The sequence below is a fragment of the Pelodiscus sinensis genome, unplaced genomic scaffold, assembly GCF_049634645.1.
Source record: "Pelodiscus sinensis isolate JC-2024 unplaced genomic scaffold, ASM4963464v1 ctg47, whole genome shotgun sequence".
Classification (NCBI taxonomy): Eukaryota; Metazoa; Chordata; order Testudines; family Trionychidae; genus Pelodiscus; species Pelodiscus sinensis.
The window spans coordinates 955,826-976,280 of NW_027465886.1; the positions used below are offsets into that span (position 1 = coordinate 955,826).

General features: G+C 47.4%; 1 long non-coding RNA gene across 4 annotated transcripts; it reads right to left on the minus strand.

Annotated features, from left to right (window-relative positions):
• Positions 1-927: 927 nt before the first annotated feature.
• LOC142824247 (uncharacterized) lies at positions 928-20,455 on the minus strand. 4 transcript variants are annotated; one of them, XR_012899172.1, is made up of 4 exons: positions 20,197-20,455; positions 19,252-19,342; positions 13,991-14,206; positions 928-1,596 (listed from the first exon to the last, which is right to left on the minus strand). It is a non-coding gene; the product is annotated as an uncharacterized LOC142824247 (long non-coding RNA). The 4 variants fall into 4 exon arrangements; XR_012899171.1 differs by having other exon boundaries at positions 19,221-19,342; XR_012899173.1 differs by having other exon boundaries at positions 13,991-14,147; positions 19,221-20,455.

The window sequence follows — 20,455 nt, forward strand, 5'->3', positions numbered from 1 at the left end:
CCGCAGACCCACTGAGGCCCTATCAAAGCTGGGAAGGGTCGGTTGCACCCCTTTGCCATATAGGTGTCTACAAAGGAGGAGTAATATCCCCCGAAGGGCACACGGTGATTCTCCTTACGGGGAGTGGTGTTATTTGCATGGCATTGAAAGATTGTACTGTTCTCACTAGGGTGGCTGTAGGGGGAGCATGAGAGTGATTTCATTCTCCAATCTTAGACAACTGCTCCTCCCCAGATTCAGCCCCGTCCCATTCCACACCCAACACCAGTGACCTTTTCCCTCCTCCACACTTATCCATTTAGATACATTGATTCCCACTACTTCCCAAGTGTCGTTACTGTTCCATGTCTTGTTAAACGGATGAGGTCCTCCGGTGAGGCCTGGGGAATTAAGTGGGATTGCCAAGACAGGAACCAGCTTGTGAGTGGGCTGGGATGTGGCTGCAGACCCAGCAATTAGAGATATTAAGGGTCTGAGCGATCCATACTTGCTGGTGGATAAAAGAATTGTCATTGTCATAGTGGATTCCCCAGACCTTAAGTAGGCTCACTACTGCTTCTTCTTGGGCCTTCCTTTTGGTCCTCGTCTGCTTCAGGCAACCCTTACGCGAACGTAGGTTGTAAGGTATTGCAGGCTGTTCCTCTACGTCTTCTTCTGGAGTCAAAATTGACTCTGCGTGGTCCTGAGGCGATGATTGGTCCACAGGGGGTGGTGCCTTCTTACACTGCGAAGCCTGTATCCATGCTGCGATGCCGGATAGCTTAACAGCCGTCTGGGTAGAGAGCAGCACCTGATGCGGGCCCTTCCACCGGGGTTCCAAGGCGTGTTTGATGGTGGTGTCGTACGTAGACCCAATCATCTGTCTCGAGAGCGTGGCAGGCATCAGAGGCGGGTTCCGTCGGAGGCATCAGAGGTGGGAACCTGTGAATGGAAGGGACTTACAGCTTCCATTAGTCCCTTGCCGTACTGAAGGAGTATACTGTGAGTCAAGTTCAAGTCTGAGACTGGAGTAATGGTAGCCATTGTTCTCAATTTCAAAAGGACTTAATTTATGTCTTTGGGATGGGGTGGATTGAATTTCCATAAAGGCCAATGGTAAGGCTGCTGGCCAGCTTAACCCTGTAGAGTCACAACATTTTTTGCAAGCTTATTTTTTTTATCACACCATTTCATTTTTCAACTGCACCTGCGCTCTGTGGGTGGTAGGGACAGTGCAGCAGGTGTGTGACATGTAACACACGAGCCAGGTGCTGAACAAGTTGTCCAGTAAAATGTGTACCCCGGTCACTGGACAGAGTGGCAGGAATTCCTTTGGCAGGCTGTGACGGACCGGGCGCTGGGGTGTCGGAGGGGTTTTGCTCGGGAGGCTTCAGGCAGGCAGCTGAAGCGCTCTGTGAGACTGGTTTGTGGCCTGTGTGGAGAGGTCGCCAGTCGGGGGCTGTAAGGAACCCCGGATTTGAGCAATTCGCCCTGAGCGGATGCCCTTAGCTGTGCCCAGACACGGCCCGGTCCGTCACACAGGCATAATATGATTTAACAAACATTTGGCAACAGACAGTGAATCAGCTTTGCGACAAGGAAAGGCTTCAATCCAACCTGAAAATAAGCATACCATAACCAAAATAAATTCATATCGTTGACACTTAGGCATTTGTACAAAATCAAGCTGCCAATGCAAGAACGGTGCTTGGGGCAGGCCCCAGAACCCGTGAGCTACCTTTACAGGTTTGCCAACATTGTAGCTTTGGCAAGTGGCATAGGCGGTAAAGTGGCGGGCTGCAAAACAGCTGAAATGTGGGGCTCACCATCCTGCCTTAGTTACAGCAGAGACCATCCCCTCCTTTCCGACATGCGAAACATCGTGAAGGGGGGTAGAGTGAAAAGGGGGCCACAAAGGTACCAGTAGGCGAGCACCGACGGGAATCGGGGTATAGAGAGCAACCCTGGGTGACCCAGGAGTCTTTTTCTGCTTCTGGGACAGAGTCTTGGAGCAGGATGAGGTCAGAAAGGTGGTACAGAAACAGAAAGGGAACCGAGAAATGCACCTGGGGAAGGTTCTAGGGCAGTATTACGCCTAGCAACATCAGTATCTGCTGTGGAGTGGCCAGGGCACTTAACAATAGCTAATGCAGATGGGAGTAAAACTGCATACAGGAGAGCAGCAATGTAGGGGCCATTCTTGATAGGGGCACCAGCAGAGGTAAGGAAACCTCGAGCTTGCCAGAGGGTGCCAAAGTCACGTACAACCTGTAGAAGCTATGTTTAGCTAGAAGCCATTTTGTGTATTAGAAACCATTTTAGCTTTTTTTTTTAAGCACGTAAACCAGAGTGAATTTTTTTACCCCGTGAGAAGAGGCCTACAGGATGGGGCCTATTGGTATGTGTTAATTGGGCTGGTTGGGACAGGAGATGTACTCCCTCGTACCTGTCCGCCATCTTGTTGATAAGGCTTTGTTTTTCCAAATTTAATTAAGAATTTCTGTAATTGGATGCCCTGACGTCAGACTGTTTGGCTAAGGGTATAAAAATACTAGGATTAATTGTATTAGCAGTTTTACTGGGCGGGCCCGGCTTTGCTGGGACCACGTTTGGCTCACTTTGCTTTACTAATCAATAAAGCAATCAGTTGTTAGCCGCCTAAACAGAGAGGAGCGTGTTTTTGCTTCGACAGGAATCTCGGTGGAACCTCCAAATTAACGCGCCACTTGCCTGTATGGATGGACCGGCACTCCACTTCCAAACCTCTCAGAGCTCTCAATAAAAGGTAAAGGGAATACCTGTTACGAAATCTCCTGGTGAGGGCTTGGGATTTGGAGTGACGGCCGGCCATCGGGGTAAGGGGAGCTACGAAATTCAAATTTTGTGAAGCGGCTAACATTTTTGTCTGTCTGTGTCTGTCTTTGTCTATTAGGCCTGTCTTATGCGTCACAGTTCCAAAAGGGCACACCGGTGTCTCTAGTAAGGCAGCCATGCGCTGGATCCTCTGTGTTCGGACGCTAAAAGCTGGTGTGGTGCCAGTACTCTCTCTCGGCACACGGAAGCTTTGCTGTCTCTCTCTGTTATTTGTGGGCGTAGTACTGACCTCTGAGGCTAACCCCAGGCCATAGTACCCCATTCCGCCAGGCTGTCTCCAGGCGCCAGGACGTGGTGTTCTGCCGGGCTGGGGCAGGTGCCGGAAACCCCTGTGAGCCAGGTGCACTTTAAGTCCAGTGCCTCGCAACCAAAAGGGGGAGGGGGACCAGTGCGAGCAGGTAAATTCTTAATTCGGTGACTCGCAGAGCGAGCAGGCAGATTCTGATTCAGTGACTCGCAGAGCAAGCAGGCGAATTCTAATTCGGTGACTCGCAGAGCGAGCAGGCGGATTCTGATTCGGTAACTTGCAAAAGAAGGTGTAAGCAGGCGGACTTTTAGTTCGGTGCCTTACAAAATTAAGCGCGCGCAGAAAATGGGGGTAGGTCAGTCTACAGGAATTCCAGTGCCTTGATAATAAAAGCCTTCTGGTATAGGATCCTAATAAAGCCTGATATTATGTGCCGGATGTCTTAGGGCAGCGCCACTTAATAGAAACACCCATAAGAATTGAACAATACAAAAAAATGCATCTAAATGTGGAAACTGTAGGAAAAATGTAAAAAAAGGAAACAAAAATTGTAAAAAATAAAGAAAAAGTGTGTAAAAAATAAGTATAAATGTAATAAGTGAAAAATAAATGCCTCTGCATAGGTCTAAGACTTAAGCTAATCCCAGCTGCACCAGGGCTCTCCCACAAGGGAGCTCTGAACGCAAGGGGGGGAGGTCAGCAGAACCTCAAGACTCAACGGATATGTGAGAACATAAGAACGGCCGTACTGGGTCAGACCAAAGGTCCATCTAGCCCAGTATCCTGTCTACCGACAGTGGCCAGCACCAGGTGCCCCAGAGAGGGTGGACCGAAGACAATGATCAAGCGATATGTCTCCTGCCATCCCTCTCCAGCCTCTGACAAACAGAGGCCAAGGACACCATTTTATCCCCTGGCTAATAGCCTTTTATGGACCTAACCTCCATGAAATTATCTAGCTTCTCTTTAAACTCTATTATTGTCCTAGCCTTCACAGCCTCCTCTGGCAAGGAGTTCCACAGGTTTACTACACGCTGTGTGAAGAAGAACTTTCTTTTATTACTTTTAAACCTGCTACCCATTAATTTCATTTGGTGTCCTCTAGTTCTTCTAATTAAGAAATAATTTTTCTTTATCAGCCCTCTCCACACCACTCATGATTTTATAGACCTCTATCATATCCCCCCTCAGTCTCCTCTTTTCTAAACTGAAAAGTCCCAGTCGCTTTAACCTCTCCTCATATGGGACCCGTTCCAAACCCCTAATCATTTTAGTTGCCCTTTTCTGAACCCTTTCCAAGGCCAAAATATCTTTTTTGAGGTGAGGAGACCACATCTGTACACAGTATTCAAGTGGGGGGTACCATAGTTTTATACAGGGGCAGTAAGATATTCTGGGTCTTATTTTCTATCCCTTTCTTAATAATTCCCGGCATCCTATTTGCCTTTTTGACCGCCGCTGCACACTGCGTGGAAGATTGCAGAGAACTGTCCACGATAACTCCAAGATCCCTTTCCTGATTTGTCGTAGCCAAATTAGCCCCCATCATACTGTACGTATAGTTGGGGTTATTTTTCCCGATGTGCATTACTTTACATTTATCCACATTAAATTTCATTTGCCAACTCCCCTTATTTCATAAGCTGCTAAGGTCTAACACTCTAGACCCGGCAGACTCTCTCTTTGGAGTGTGTAAAGTTAGTTTAAGTGGGGGTTAGTCTAAACACCCCCCACTCTGCCAAAAGGCTCCCCTGTGTACTACATGTACGTGCATAATGGTCCAAGGACCTGTAAGCATTTAACAAATTGAAAAAGAGGAAAAATTCAAGCCCTGAGGAATAAAAGTTAAGCTCAGAAAAGCAAAAAATCCTCCCTGCAGTAAAATAGGTAACTTAAAAGTTGCTGCAGCACCTCTGTGACAAAATAATGCACTAAAAGTTAAAAAAAAAAAAATTCTCAGTTGGCACACCCATATCAACCAAGCTTGGGGGGAAAATCTGGCACAACATCACCCCTCTATCCCTCTTTATAACGCATACACAGGTAAAAAAAAAATCATAAAAAAATAACTAAAAGAAATTAGCTCTTCCCTTTAAAAACACGGGCTCCTGTAACAAACTTGCCCAATCCAAAGCAAAACACAAAGTTTGAAATAAGTTTAACAGTTTAAAAAAAGTGTTTCTCCAAATCCTAAGGGGGAGGGAAAAAAAACTGCTTTAAAAAATAACTCCTTGTTTCTTGCAGCCTCTTTTAATCATCTTAGCAATAAAACAGTCAAGTTAAACATTTGGCTACAAACACTTTGTTAAATCTATTGAAAAAAATAAAAAATTCTACTAAACCTTAATTGGTTAACCGCATAAAAAATAAAATCTATACATTGTAAATTTGTAAAACCTGCACCCTAAGGGTTAAATGTGTCTTCCAAGAAACCTAATTATTGTTTAAAAAATCCAAGCCCAAAAACTTCACAGTGTTTCTGTTCAAGGCTAAGCTAATAGCACTTTTGGCTTGCTTTCAAATCCAAGGTCGTGTGTGTCTGCAAACTGCCTGTCTGTTCTGGAAGGGGGGGGAGCACTTTCCCCTATAAGTAAGTCTGTAACATTGCATGTAATTCTTTTCAGAAAAAAAAAAAACTTTTTTTGCTTGCTGGAATAGTAACTAGCAAGCACCTTGTTCTAAAAAAGTTTCTGTGGCAGTAAAAAAATAAAAAATAAAATAAAATAAAAAGCCTGGTCTGCAGTACAAGAGGGAAACTAAGGCATGCCACCTTTAACTTAATAATTAAACAATAAAGTAAGTTACTCAAACGCTCTAAAGCTAGTGTTCAAAATAAAAGCATACCATTGGGTAACAGCAGGCTGATCAAAAAGTAGCAAAAAGCTGTAAAAAAAAAAAAGTGTTCTAAAATATAAAGCACCACCCCAACATGGGTAAAAAATGTTTTCTTTGTCTTTCAAATCATCAAGAAGCGCTAATATCATCTAAAAATTAACTAAAAAAAACCCACGGTTCTGTGTCATAACATAATAAGTTTGTGTTCTGTGTTCTGTCCAAATTTGTCTTGTGTGTGTCTTAATTGTAATATATGTATTTCTAACATTGTTGTGTGTACAATATTGTTGTTTTAATAAAAAAATAATTTAAGTCCCTTAAATAATCTTAACTTCGTGCTTTACACAGATGGCTTTTTTGCTTTTATAATTTTAGTAAAGTTTTAGCAGCAGGCTATGCAGTTTGTATTGTCTAAAATGTAGTAAAATCTGCTCCTCTACCTGCTGTTTTTCCCTTCTCTCCTACCATCGCCAGCTCCTTTGCCGTCTCTGTCAGAACTGGCCCTCCTGCAACACCAAGCCCCAGAATCGGAAAAGCAAAAGTAAAAACCGGCAGGGTGCACATTGCACCCAAACCACTTGTGGTACAGCTCTAATGGCCACATTGTTGGCCCAGTGGTCTTGCTAACTCACCTTGCCCCCGTGCTCCATAAACTTTCGCACGTTGGCAAAGGGGGTAGCAATCCTTAAAACAAAATTGGTTTGCTCCCAAATTCTCCCAAGCAGCCAAAGATTACTGTCTGGCTTGCCCTGTCTGCCAAGCCCACAACGTGGGTAAACCTGTAAAAACAGTTCCGGCAACCAGACCTCCGCCTTTGGGACCATTTCTGAATTTACAAATGGACTTTATTCAATTGCTTAAATGTCAATCTTTTTAATAATGTGCTGGTTATTGTTTGCTTGGTTTTGAGAGGAGTAGAAGCTTATTCCTGCAGGAAAGCTGATGCCATCACAGTGGCAAAGAAACTTCTAAATCATTACATCCCATCATGGGAAATACACCTTGTGATCTCCAGTGATAAAGGTACCCACTTTACTGGGCAAATTGTTCAAAAAAACTGGGAAAGTACTACTCTACCAGACAAGCACTGCACTGTGCACGACACCTGGAGAGCGCAGAAGCAGTAAAAAGATGAAACAGGATTTTAAAGAACGAACTTGCTAAAATATGTAAGAACTCTGGCTTAATATAGACAGTAGCACTCCAGATTGCCCCAATGAGCATGAGAGCCACTCCTAATCAGAAAACTGGACTCAGGCCACATAAAATTGCACGTGGCCGACCTATAAGACTGTTAAGCAGCCCAGAAATTAACCTGGCTGATGCCACACTTGTTAAAGGCAAGAATTGTCAGGAACTTATGAGGTGTGTACAGTCTTATCATTCACAGGTTAAGAACGCCTTCCAGGAGGCCCCGACTGAGCCGTGCCATAAACTACAACCAGGAGACTGGGTTTGCGTGAAAGTTCACAAGCGAAAGACTGCCCTGGAACCCAGGTGAAAGGGGCCCTACCAAGTTCTTCTGACCACTCATACTGCTGTAAAGTGCAAGGAATTGCCCGCCTGGATTCACACCTCCCACTGCAAACCAGTTCCAGCCCCTACAACGGTTGGCCCCAACAAGGAGCACCGCAGACCTGGTACCAGAGACCCAGGTCCAGAAGCAGATGGGAATCACCACAGACCTGGTACCAAAAACCCAGGTCCAAAAGGAGACAAGGATCAGCGCAGCCTTGGTACCGGCAATCCAGGCCCAAAAGCAAACGAGCCTAAAAAACCAAGGCTAAGGTACCAGCTGCGGCCCAGAAGAACCTGCCAGCGATAGGTGAAGCAAACTAAGAAGTCCTAAAAAACAGCCAGCATAAGGCTGAACAAACAATTCATGTTAAGCTTATGCTTAATCTTGGTTTTAATACCTAGCAGTAATAACCTGTATAGTTTAAATGTGTTTATGCTTTTAATAAACCAAGTTTCCCAAGAATTTAATTCCACAGGTTGCTGGATATGTGCTCACAGTCCTGTACATTCAGAAGGAGGCATCCCAATAATTCCAGTCCCACTAAACAACACTCAAATAAATGGCACACTGTTTAGTAAACTAAGCCAAATAATACTTGGCAGGATAAAGGCTTTACTAACCCAGGGTATATCCGCCTAGCCTTGACCCCAATTGTTAAGTACTGCTGGACATGTAATGGTTCAGAAGCCAGGGTAAAAAAAAGCCAAAACCAAATGGCCCTAAACTATGTCCTAGCTAGTAAGGGCGGGGTTTGTGCCTTAGTAAGAAAAAAATGCTGTGGGTATATTTCTGACACCAGCAAACAAGTAAGAGAAAAGGTCTCAAAATTTTTTAAAAAACTGTGAAACTGTGAAACGCCTAAGGGGGAAGACTGAACCCTCTGGGATTGGTTGGGAGGCTGGTTTGAACATGTGGGAACTTGGATTTTGCAAGGTATAGTTTTAGTATTAGCTATATTCTTTTGTGCCTATTTTTGTTTCTTGCTAATCAATTGCTTTATTTCTTGTATTCTAAAAAACACAAAACAGACCCTTACCAAAGGGAATGTGAAACACGTGATGTTAAAATAGAATAAGCAGAGAAAGGAACAGGAAATTTACATAAATACTTTAATGGAAAATGAAGGTATAAAATGGTTTCAAGGTTAGCCTTTAAAAGGCTAAAAGGGGGGAGTTGTAGAAGCTATTTTATGTTTAGCTAGAAGCCATCTTGTATATCAGAAACCATTTCAGCTTTTCTCTCAAGCACGTAAACCAGAGTGAACTTTCTGTCACCCCGTGAGAAGAGGCCTACAGAATGGGCTATTGGTAAGTGTTATTTGGGCTGGTTGGGACAGGAGATGTACTCCCTCGTACCTGTCTGCCATCTTGTTGATAAGGCTTTGTTTTTCTAAATTTAATTAAGAATTTCTGTAATTGGATGCCCTGACATCAGACTGTTTGGCTAAGGCAGTGGTCGGCAAGCCGCGGCTCGCGAGCCACATGCGGCTCTTTACACTCTTTAATGCGGCTCTTCTGTGTGCCGGGCGCCCGCTCCCCTCCCTCCTCTCGGGCGGCCGCCCCAAAAGTCTAGTTACTAGACCAAACCGCAATTCAAACCGCATTTGGAGTGGGGCGGGGCCACAGGGGGCGGGTGGGCGTGGGCCGGGATCCAATGGGGCTCCGGGGGCGGGGCCTCACCTGGGAAGGGGGCCGGGTGGTGTTTCTCGGCACCTCCTGCTGCTCAGCGCCGCTTCGTGTGAGTGCCGGGCCGGGGGGCAGTGAGACGGGGGGGCGGGAATAGGAGGGTATAGAGATAGTGGGGGGGGGGTAAAGGAAGGGAGCTAGAGGCGGGGACGGGGGGTCGCCGCCCGGGCAGAGTGGCGGGTGGAGGAACCGTGGGACGGAGGGGAAGATGGGGCGGGGGGGAGAAGGAGGGGGCAGGGGCGGGGAAAGGAGGGCAGTGGGGCGGGGGGGGAATGGAGGGGGCAGGGGCAGGGGCGGGGGGGGAGAATAGAGGGGGCAAGGGCAGTGGGACGGGTGGGGAGAAAGGAGGGGGCAAGGGCAGTGGGGGGGTGGCGCCCGGGGCAGCACGGCGCCCGGCCGGACACACAGCGGGGCGGGGGAGTGGACGAGACAGGGGCACTGGGAAGGGGTAGAGGACGGGGCGGGTCAGTGAGGCGGGCGGGGACGGAGAGGGCAGACGGGGAAGTGGCAGGAAGGGCGGGGTGCGGGAAAGGACAGTGCGGACGCGTGGAGGAGGGGCAGATCAGACACTTCTTTTCGTTGCGGGAAGTCGGGGTGTCTGCATTGTATGGTCGGGGGGTGGTGGCGTTGGGGTCTCTACACGGAGCTGCCTGTCTCTGGTGCTGGGACCCCAGTCTCTTGGGGCGGGCTGCCTTTGCTCGCGGGTCTCACTCCTTGCTTCACAGCTCGTTTGTTTTGTTGCGGAGCCTTTTCTCAGCTGAGACCCCCACCCTGGCTGGCCTGTGCTGCTGTTGCGCTTTGAACGTTATGCTAAGCATTTTGGAGCATTTAGTTTGAACCTGTGTAAAACACTCCTGGGCAGATAAACGGCCCGGGAGAGTAGAGGGGTGGATTTTAGCGATGCTTCATTCTGAATTTTTGCTTGGTCTGAAATGAGAGAAGTTTCTTTCTGTGTGAATTAAACAGTCTGTAAAATACTAGTTCTTTCTTATCGTAATCACTCGGAGGGGCCTGTGCAAAGATACTCAGTGCAGAAGGTCCCTTATCATGATAGCCAGAGACCCGACAACACACAGATACCTCTAAGAAGTGTTAACAAGAACAGCCGGGATTCTGGAAACTGGAAGCTCTCTAAAAATCCAGTGCAGTCTTCACCCTTGAGGTTACTCACTTCTTGCAATTGAACAATGAAAATAGGGCGATTGGGTTGCAGGATTTGGTTTTTTTTATTGTAGCCTTTCTGTAATTGTTCCAGTGAGTTAATGCACTTCCTCATGTTTGGATTGCAGATACTGCTGGGGAAGCTTTGTTTATTTAAAACTGACCTGCTGGGAGGGGGTTGTTCCTTTTGTGCTGCTTTGTGATGTGTAACTGTAGCCTGAACATTTTAAGGTTTTATTTGCTTTCTGTGACCTTATAGTTAGGAATTTCAAGCTTGAGATGTGAATTTGGACAGAGGGAGACTGATCTGAAATACTGAGCTGGCAGCATAGAGATGGTAGTTGAACTTCTTTGCAATTTAGTTTACTTGGCTATAAGGTATAGATGAAGAGCCCTATACAACTTCCACAGAAAGATGGAGTGGGGATGAGGATTTTCAGAAAGACCTATTGATGGAGGATTAGAGATGTAGGGGAATCAGAAGAGAACAGTTCACTGCTGAGGAAAAGGGTTTTAACTCATGCTCACTAAGGCACAGCAATTTAGCTTTAAACTTGGGTTAGCAGTGCTAGCTCATCTGAGGCTGCCCTATAGACTTTAACAGTATACTAATAAGAGTTAAATGCTGTGTTGCTGTATCTTCACTGTTTTGTCCTAAATTAGCTACCCTTGAGTTAAGCATACTTTTTTTATGTAGACATACCCAAGAGTGGTGAAAAGGCATACTTGCATGCAGAATATTCTCAATAAAAACTTATTGAAACTAAAAACAGTGTACCATCCTATGTATTTTCGGGTTTAAAAATGTGGCTCTCAAAATAAATTTCAATCGTGGTTTTGGCGAGATTTGGCTCAGTTGAAAAAAAAGGTTGCCCACCACTGGGCTAAGGGTATAAAAATACTAGGATTAATTGTATTAGCAGCTTTACTGGGCCCGGCTTTGCTGGGACCATGTTTGGCTCACTTTGCTTTACTAATCAATAAAGCAATCAGTTGTTAGCCGCCTAAACAGAGAGGAGTGTGTTTTTGCTTCGACAAACCCCAAAGGCATAACGAGAATCAGTATAAATGGTGGCGGAGTGCCCGTCAGCCAGAAAGCAAGCACGGGTTAGGGCAACTAGTTCAGCGACTTGCGCTGTCACAGAAGGTAATGGCACAGCTTCTAGGGTTTCAGAGAGTGATACCGCAGCATATCCTGCAAGGAGACGACCTTGTCTATCCCGAAAGCAGGAACACAAGGTCGGAGTTAGAGAGAGGGACTTCGGAAAGGTCAGGGCGCGGACGGTGACAGCAGAGACAGCTGCAAGGCAGTCGTGGGGTACACCGTCATCAGACAGAGGAAGGAGAATGGCAGGGTTCAACTGAGAACAGCGCTTTATGGTGATATGCGAAGCCGAAAGCAGGAAAAGTTCGTACCTAGTGAGGCGGGCGGAGGAAAGGTGAGCTGTATTACGTTGTAGCAGGAGAGTTTCTATAGAGCGGGGGACCATGAGAGAAAGAGGAGAGCAGAGGACAAGGGACTCAGCCATTTCGACTAGGCGTGCCGCAGCAGCCACAGCACGCAGGCAGGGGGGTAAACCCTGGGCAACAGGGTCCAAGGTGGCAAAGAAATAGGCCACTGGATGATTTTTGTCACCATGCTCCTGAGTAAGAGCCCCAAGTGCACAACCAGATTGCTCATGGCAGAAAAGAGTAAAAGGCTTACAGTAGTTAGGTAACCCTAAGGTGGGGGGCAGTGAGAAGCACTAAAGAGTCAGTTTCTGAGGCCGATAATGAAGGGGAACAGAGGAGTAGATCATTTACATATTGGACCAATGTGGACCCAGAGGGGAAGACCAGGTCAGTGAGGTATCTGGCTAATGCTTGGGAAAGGAAAGACGGGCTTTCTGTATACCCCTAGGGAAGCATGGTCCATGTGTACTGCTGCCCCTTGTAAGAAAAGGCAAAAAGATACTGGGACTTAGGGTGAACCGGGACAGAAAAGAAAGCAGAACACAGATCAACAACAGTAAAAGGAGTTGCATCTGGTTGGATAGGAGCCAGAATAGTTGCTGGGTTAGGGACTACAGGAAAGGTGGGTACAACAATGCAGTTAATGGCTTGAAGATCCTGAACAAACAGCCATGATTTCTCATCAGGCTTTCAAACTGGGAGGATAGGGGCGTTACGGCACTGGAACACGGGACAATAATGTCTTGTTCCCGCAGGGTGAATATGACCGGAGCTGAAACCTCTAAATCCCAAAAACCCAGTCCCACGACCCCTTCTCCGACCTCATCCCCGTTCTTGGTACCCTCCCCGTTCCCGGTACTGTCTGCCCTGCCCTGCCCTGAATAATGCTGTATTTGCAGAGCCATTAACTTTTGTGAGGACTGCTCCTCTTTCCCTTTTAGAGTGCGGTGGCAATGCTCTGCCACTGCTTGCAATTTGTCCATGGTCTTGGCCTCCCATCCAACACTTATTGGCTTTAACATACTGCCAATAGCAGGTAGGAGGCCATTAACAAACGCATGCGCCAGGGCGCCCTGTCCATTTTCACCCGGTCGCTGTATACCAGAATGTTGCAGAAAAAAAGCCCATCGGTCAGTCGGGTGTGATAGTTCCCCGGGTTTTCTCTCTGTTGCTGTTTACAGCAATGTATGGCCGCCCAGTTGGTTTTTGGAGTCCATACTTGGGGAATGGCCTCACGCAGGCACTTAGCTTGATTCTTACATTTGTTCCAGTAGGCAGCGTCAGAACCAGTGTCTTGTAAATTAGAAGGATGCTCAGTGGTGGGCCAATTTGCTATCAGGAGCCTTTTGTTTTTCTTGCTCGCTAGGGTTTTTAAGTAGCTTACACAGTTGCAGGAGGTCTGCTTCAGAGGATTCGTAGGCATTGCGCACTAGCAAAAATTCCTCTGCAAATTTGGTAGGGTTTTCCTGGGGCTTTGGAAAACCTTTTACAATTGAGTGGAGCTCCCTGTGGGTCCACGGTTTATAGCTCCAAGTGGGACCGGTCTGAGTCTTCTCGGAGAACGGGGTAAAGGGAAGCGCTTGGTCTGGTGGTGGGAGAGGAGGTTTCCAATAAAGCTTTTCACTTATAATTAGAATTTTTAAGGGAGGCGAGCTTCGATTCAGTCCATCTAAGATTTGCCTCAAAGCAATCTACCTCTCCTCTAGCCAATTCAGCTTTGGGAAGGCCAAGTTTGGCTTTTAAGACGTCCACTTGGTCTTTGTTCCAAGATCCTAACAGTGGCCACTGAGTTTTGGGATCCCCCAGAGTCAATCTAGATCATTTTTCTAGAAATGTACAGGGGTCTGGACCCTTTCTAAAATATATAAACTGAGCCGGGGTCGCTTTAGGGAACTATCCCTGCTTAGACGTCTGCTTACCCATACAGGAGGACTTCATACACCAATCACACAAGGAGGAAATTCGGGTTCGTCAGAGCGGTGCCCAGTGCAACACACAGAAGAAGCCCACAGGCTACTGCCTCAATCGCCCTTGCGCTCACTCCAAGGATTTTATCCAAGGTGCGGTGCGGCTGCGATTGTGCAGATTCCAGTCACACAGACCGCGGGGACAGGAGCCCCTTGGTCAGCCAGTCCCCGGACAGGGATGGCTCCCAGACTCACTCACACCCCACAGGGAAGACGGATAGACACAGAGACAAGACAGTCCTCAGTCCGGACAAAACATAGAAATAATTACCTGATCAGAGTCCTGATGTTAGATCCCGGGATCCCTACCAGAACAGAGCGGGAACCAACAGGTTCGATGGAGTAGACTTCGCTGTGGTTGTGCACCTTTCCATTCTGGCAGAGAACCGCTCCAGCCAAATGCCCAGGTGCCGGCTACCACGGTCATCCTGAAAGACAGTCAGGGATCACACAGTTCCAGCGAAGACAGTTGCCATCTCGGTGGAACCTGCAAATTGTCAAAGTCAGAAAGAACTCACAGATTTGTCTGTTTATTAGCAAAGCTGCTCTGCTAAATGCACTCAGAAAATGTGAGTGCCATTCAAGTTTCAAACCCCTCGATTTATACAGTCAAAAGAAAGTCAAAAGTATCGCTGTCCTGGTCAGGTGGTCGGTAATATATCCCTACTGCTAATTTCTTATTATTGGAGCATGGAATTACTATCCATAGCGATTCTACTGAACATATTTTTATTTCATTTGATTCTACATTATCTTTCACATACAGTGCCAGTCCGCCACCCACCCGGCCCGCTCTATCCTTTCTATATATTTTATATCCCGGTATGATTGTGTCCCACAGATTTTCCTCATTCCAGCAGGTTTCAGTGATGCCTATTATGTCAATCTCCTCATTTAATACGTAGTACTCTAGTTCACCCATCTTATTAGTCAGACTCCTAGCATTTGTGTACAAGCACTTTCAAAATTTGCCACTGCTTCTTTGTCTGCCCTTCCCTGATGCATTGGATTCCTTTGGATGCGGTTGTTTGTCTGCTCTGGCCCATGGTTTGCCCTCTCCCCTCCTCTCTTTCTGCTTACAGCTTAGAGAATCTCTATCTATGGATTCCCCTCTAAGAGAAGTCTCCCTCCGATTGACGTGCATCTCCGCACCAATCGGCTTTCCCCCATCTCTTAGTTTAAAAACTGCTCTACGGCCTTTTTAATGTTTAGTGCCAGCAGTCTGGTTCCACCCTGGTTTAGGTGGAGCCCATCCTTCCTCTAGAGGCTCTCCCTCTCCCAAAAGTGTCCCCAGTCCCTAATAAATCTAAACCCTTCTTCCCTACACCATCGTCTCATCCACGCATTGAGACTCTGAAGCTCTGCCTGCCTACCTGGCCCTGCGCGTGGAACTGGAAGCATTTCCTAGCAGCCTAAATTTGGCCTCCAGGACATCTCTGCTACCCTTCCCTATGTCATTGGTAGGGGACCATGACCACGACCACCGGCTCCTCCCCAGCAGTACACATAAGTCTGTCTAGATGCCTCGAGAGATCCGCAACCTTCGCACCAGGCAGGCAAGTGACCATACGGTTCTCCCGGTCATCACAAACCCAACTATCTATGTTTCTAACGATCGAATCACCCACTACTAACACCTGCCTCTTCCTAACTGGCATTCCCTCCCCCTCAGAGGTATCCTCAGTGCGAGAGGATACCGCAACATCCTCTGGGAGGAGGGTCCCAACTACGGAATGGTTTCCCTCTGCTCCCATTGAATGCTCTTTTCCCTTGAGACTGTCATCCTCCTTCATCTCCTTGGCGGAGATGGAGTTCACCTTTCCAGGAGCGGGAAGGCCTTGTTTGGACACAGACTGGCTAACCTTGTGAGGAGGGCTTTAAACTAGGTTCGACGGGGGCAGGTGAGCAAAGCCCACAGGTAAGTGCTGCATGTGCGGGACTGGGAGATGGGTTGGAAATGGGGGGGACTACGGGCTATAATGGCAAGGAGAAAGGAGGGTCAGGGCACAACAGGGAGGCAAGATCAAATCAGTATCTCAGATGCCTATATACAAATGCGAGAAGTATGGGTAATAAGCAGGAAGAACTGGAATTGTTAACCAATAAATACAACTATGATATCATTGGTATTACAGAAACCTGGTGGGATGGGACACATGATTGGAATGTTGGTATGGAAGGGTATGGCTTGCTCAGGAAGGACAGACAGGGAAAAAAGGGAGGAGGGGTTGCCTTGTATATTAAAAATTTACACACTTGGACTGAAGTGGAGATGAACGTAGGAGATAGCTGTGTAGAGAGTCTCTGGGTTAAGCTAAAAGGAGTAAAAAACGAGGGTGATATCATGCTAGGAGTCTACTACAGGCCACCTAGCCAGGTGGAAGAGGTGGATGAGGCCTTTTTTAAACAATTAACAAAACTACCCAAAGCCCAAGATTTGGTGGTGATGGGGGACTTCAACTATCCAGACATATGTTGGGAAACTAACACAGCGAGGCACAGGCTATCCAATAAGTTTCTGGACTGCATTGGAGACAACTTTCTGTTTCAGAAGGTTGAAAAAGCTACCAGAGGAGAAGCTGTTCTGGATTTGGTTTTAACAAATAGGGAGGAACTAGTTGAGAACTTGAAAGTGGAAGACAGCATAGGGGACAGTGATCACGAAATAATAGAGTTCATGATCTTAAGGAAAGGTAGAAGGGAGACCAGCACAATTGAGGTAATGGATTTCAGGAAGGCAGATTTTGATAAGCTCAGAGAACTTGTAGGTAAGGTCCCATGGGAAGCAAGACTGAAGGGAAAAACAACTGAGGAGAGTTGGAAGTATTTCAAAGGGACGTTGTTAAGGGCCCAAAAGCAAACAATTCCGCTGTGTAGGAAAGATAGAAAATATGGCAAAAGACCAGCTTGGCTTAACAAGGAGATCTTGCATGATCTCAAAATAAAAAAGGAGTCATATAAAAAATTCAAACTAGGACAACTAACAAAGGATGAATATAAGCAAGCAACACGGGAATGCAGGGGCAAGATTAGAAAGGCAAAGGCACAAAATGAGATCAAACTAGCTACAGGCATAAAGGGAAACAAGAAGACCTTTTATAAATACATTAAAAGCAAGAGGAAGACCAAGGACAGGGTAGGCCCACTGCTTAGTGAGGAGGGAGAAGCAGTAACAGGGAACTTGGAAATGGCGGAGATGCTCAATGACTTCTTTGTTTCGGTCTTCACCGAGAAGTCTGGAGGTGTGCCTAACGTAGTGAATACAAGCAGAGAGAGGGTAAGTTTAGAAGATAGGATACACAAAGAACAAGTTAAAAATCACTTAGGAAAGTTAGATGTCAGCAAGTCACCAGGTCCTGATGAAATGCATCCCAGGATACTCAAGGAGCTGATAGAGGAGGTATCTGAGCCTTTAGCTATGATCTTTGAAAAATCATGGCAGACAGGGGAGATTCCAGAAGACTGGAAAAGGGCAAATATTGTACCCATCTATAAAAAGGGGAATAAGAACAACCCAGGAAACTACAGACCGGTCAGTTTAACGTCTGTCCCAGGGAAGATAATGGAGCAGGTAATTAAGGAAATCATATGCAAACACTTGGAAGGTAATAAAGTGATAGGGAATAGCCAGCATGGGTTTGTGAAGAACAAGTCATGCCAAACTAATCTGATAGCTTTCTTTGATAAGATAACGAGCCTTGTGGATAAGGGAGAAGCGGTGGATGTCATATACCTAGACTTTAGTAAGGCATTTGATACGGTCTCGCATGATATTCTTATTGATAAACTAGGCAAATATAACTTAGACAGGGCCACGATAAGGTGGGTGCATAATTGGCTGGATAACCGTAGTCAGAGAGTTGTTGTTAATGGTTCTAAATCCTGCTGGAAAGGGATAGCAAGTGGAGTTCCTCAAGGGTCTGTTTTGGGACCCGTACTGTTCAATATCTTCATCAATGATGTAGATATTGGGATAGAGAGTACGCTTATTAAGTTTGCAGATGATACCAAACTGGGTGGGGTTGCAACTTCTTTGGAGGATAGGGACATAATTCAAAATGACCTGAGCAAGTTAGAGAAATGGTCAGAGGTAAACAGGATGAGGTTTAATAAAGAGAAATGCAAAGTGCTCCACTTAGGAAGGAACAATCAGTTCCATACATACAAGATGGGAAGCGACTGTCTAGGAAGGAGCATGGCGGAAAGGGATCTAGGGGTCATAGTGGACCACAAGTTGAATATGAGTCAACAGTGTGATGCTGTTGCAAAAAAAGCAAATATGATTCTAGGTTGTATCAACAGGTGTGTTGTAAGCAAAACTCGTGAAGTCATTCTGCCGCTCTACTCTGCACTAGTTAGGCCTCAGCTGGAGTACTGTGTCCAGTTCTGGGCGCCACATTTCAAGAAAGATGTGGAGAAATTGGAAAGGGTACAGAGAAGAGCGACAAGAATGATTAAAGGTTTAGAGAACATGACCTATGAAGTCAGGCTTCATGAACTGGGCTTGTTTAGTTTGGAAAAAAGAAGATTAAGGGGGGACATGATAGCGGTTTTCAAATATCTAAAAGGGTGTCACAAGGAGGAAGGAGAAAATTTGTTCCTCTTGGTTTCTGAGGACAGGACAAGGAGTAATGGGCTTACAGTGCAGCAGGGGAAGTTTAGATTGGACATTAGGAAAAAATTCCTAACTGTTAGGGTGGTCAAATATTGGAATAAATTGCCAAAGGAGGTGGTGGAATCTCCCTCTCTGGAGATATTTAAGAACAGGTTAGATAGACATCTGTCAGGGATGGTGTAGACGGAGCGTGGTCCTGCCTTGAGGGCGGGGGGCTGGACTCGATGACCTCTTGAGGTCCCTTCCAGTCCTATTATTCTATGATTCTATGATTCTAAGAGCACTGGGGCTCTCAGACTGGAGGTGGGACAGTACTACAGTGTCCCGGAAAGTCTCATCAACATAGCTCTCTACCTCCCTTAGCTCCTCCAGTTCAGCCACCCTGGCCTCCAAAGCCCGAACTCGGTCTCTGAGGGTCAGGAGCTCCTTGCAACGGGTGCACACATATGCCACCCGCCCACAGGGCAGGTAATCATACATGTTACACTCGACACAATAAACAGGATAGCCCCCACTCTGCTGCTGGGCTTCTGTCTCCATTTTTCTAATGAATAAGTTTAAGTATAAACTGGGATTCTTTTTACACCTCTGGAATATAGATTATTCTAAGAGTTATGTTTTAAAGAAGGTCAGAAGTCACTAGTGCCCTCTAAACTCCCTCTCCAAACTCTCCTGTTAGCTGTTCCTGGTCGCCGAGTATAGCTCTGGTAGTCCCTCCCCCTGACTGAGGCTCAGCCAATTAACAGAGTCGTCTAGATTTCAAACCTTTTAGCCTTCAAACAACAAAGCAAACAAACCAACCAACCAACCAGACAAACACAAGCTCAGCACACTTCAAATAACTCCCCCCCCCACACACAAACACACACTCGAGACAGCCACTTACCACAAGGGTCCCGTTGTTCCTCCTCTTTTACCTGGAGAACTCCCTCTCCAAACTCTCCTGTTAGCTGTTCCTGCTCGCGCTCTCCCTGGTCGCCGAGTCACAGAGGCTGGTAGGTCGCAGACCTGGCGAGATAGGGGTGTGCGGGTTGGGAAGGAAGCCAACAGGGAGCTGAGAGGCCCCACGTACGGGGGATGGGAAGGAATAGGGCGCAGGTCGGGATCAGCTGGGGGGGTGTTGCAGGGAGCAAAATGGGGGAATGGAGAAAGAGGCTAGGGGGGACATGTTGGTTTGGGCATTGTGGAGAGGAAGGATAAAAATATGGTTCATGCAAGGGAGGGCCCGCATGGGGGATAAGATTGGCTTGGGGGTGTTGTAATGCACTGGGAAAGTGAGGGAAGGGAGGTGCCGGATTGGCTGCAGCGCAGATAATGGGGGGGGGGGGGGGCGGATTGGGCTGAGGTAGAAGGAGTGGGGGTGCTGTTGCACTGGGGGTGTGATGGATTGGGTGGGGTGAAAGGGGGTGTGGGTTGGGCTGAGGGTGTTGAATGCACTGGGGGCAGATAGGGCTAGGGATGCAGGTTGGACTGGGAAGCGGGGGAACGGGGGTGTACGTTGGACTAGGGGTGCTGAATGGACTGGAGAGTGAGAAGAATGGGGGTGCAGGTTGGGTTGAGGTGTTGAGTGCACAGAGGGTGGGGGAGGGGCTTGCAGGTTGGGTGGGGGGTGTTGAAAGCACTGGGGGGGTAACAGGGGCAGGTTGGGCAGGGGGGTGTTGAATGGAGCGTGGGATTCAGGTCGGGTGGAAGGTGGGGGAGGGGGGTGAAGCTCGGGGGGGCTGTGCAGAGCAGGGGGGGGCAGACAGGGGCGGGGCCTGAGTAGCGCAGCGGGGGCGGCCTATGATGCAGTTGGGGCCGGGGAGAGGCTGGAACGCAATGGGCGTGGCTATGATTGGGGCGGGGCGGACGGAGACACGAACCGGGAGGCCGCACTGTAGCAACTACAACTCCCAGGATGCATCGCTCACGCTGGCCTGTGATGTCACTTCCGCTGCGCCCGCCCACACGCTGTGTTGTCACTTCCGCTGCGCCCGCCCAGGGAGCTGCGGATTGCGGCACTGAACGTTTCCCACAAGCCACCGCGGCTACTTTCCCTGCTCCCCCCGGACTCTCCCGCCTCAGAAAGCCCCCCCCCAAACTGCCCATTCGGCTTGTCCTGTGGCATCAGGACTTGCAAAC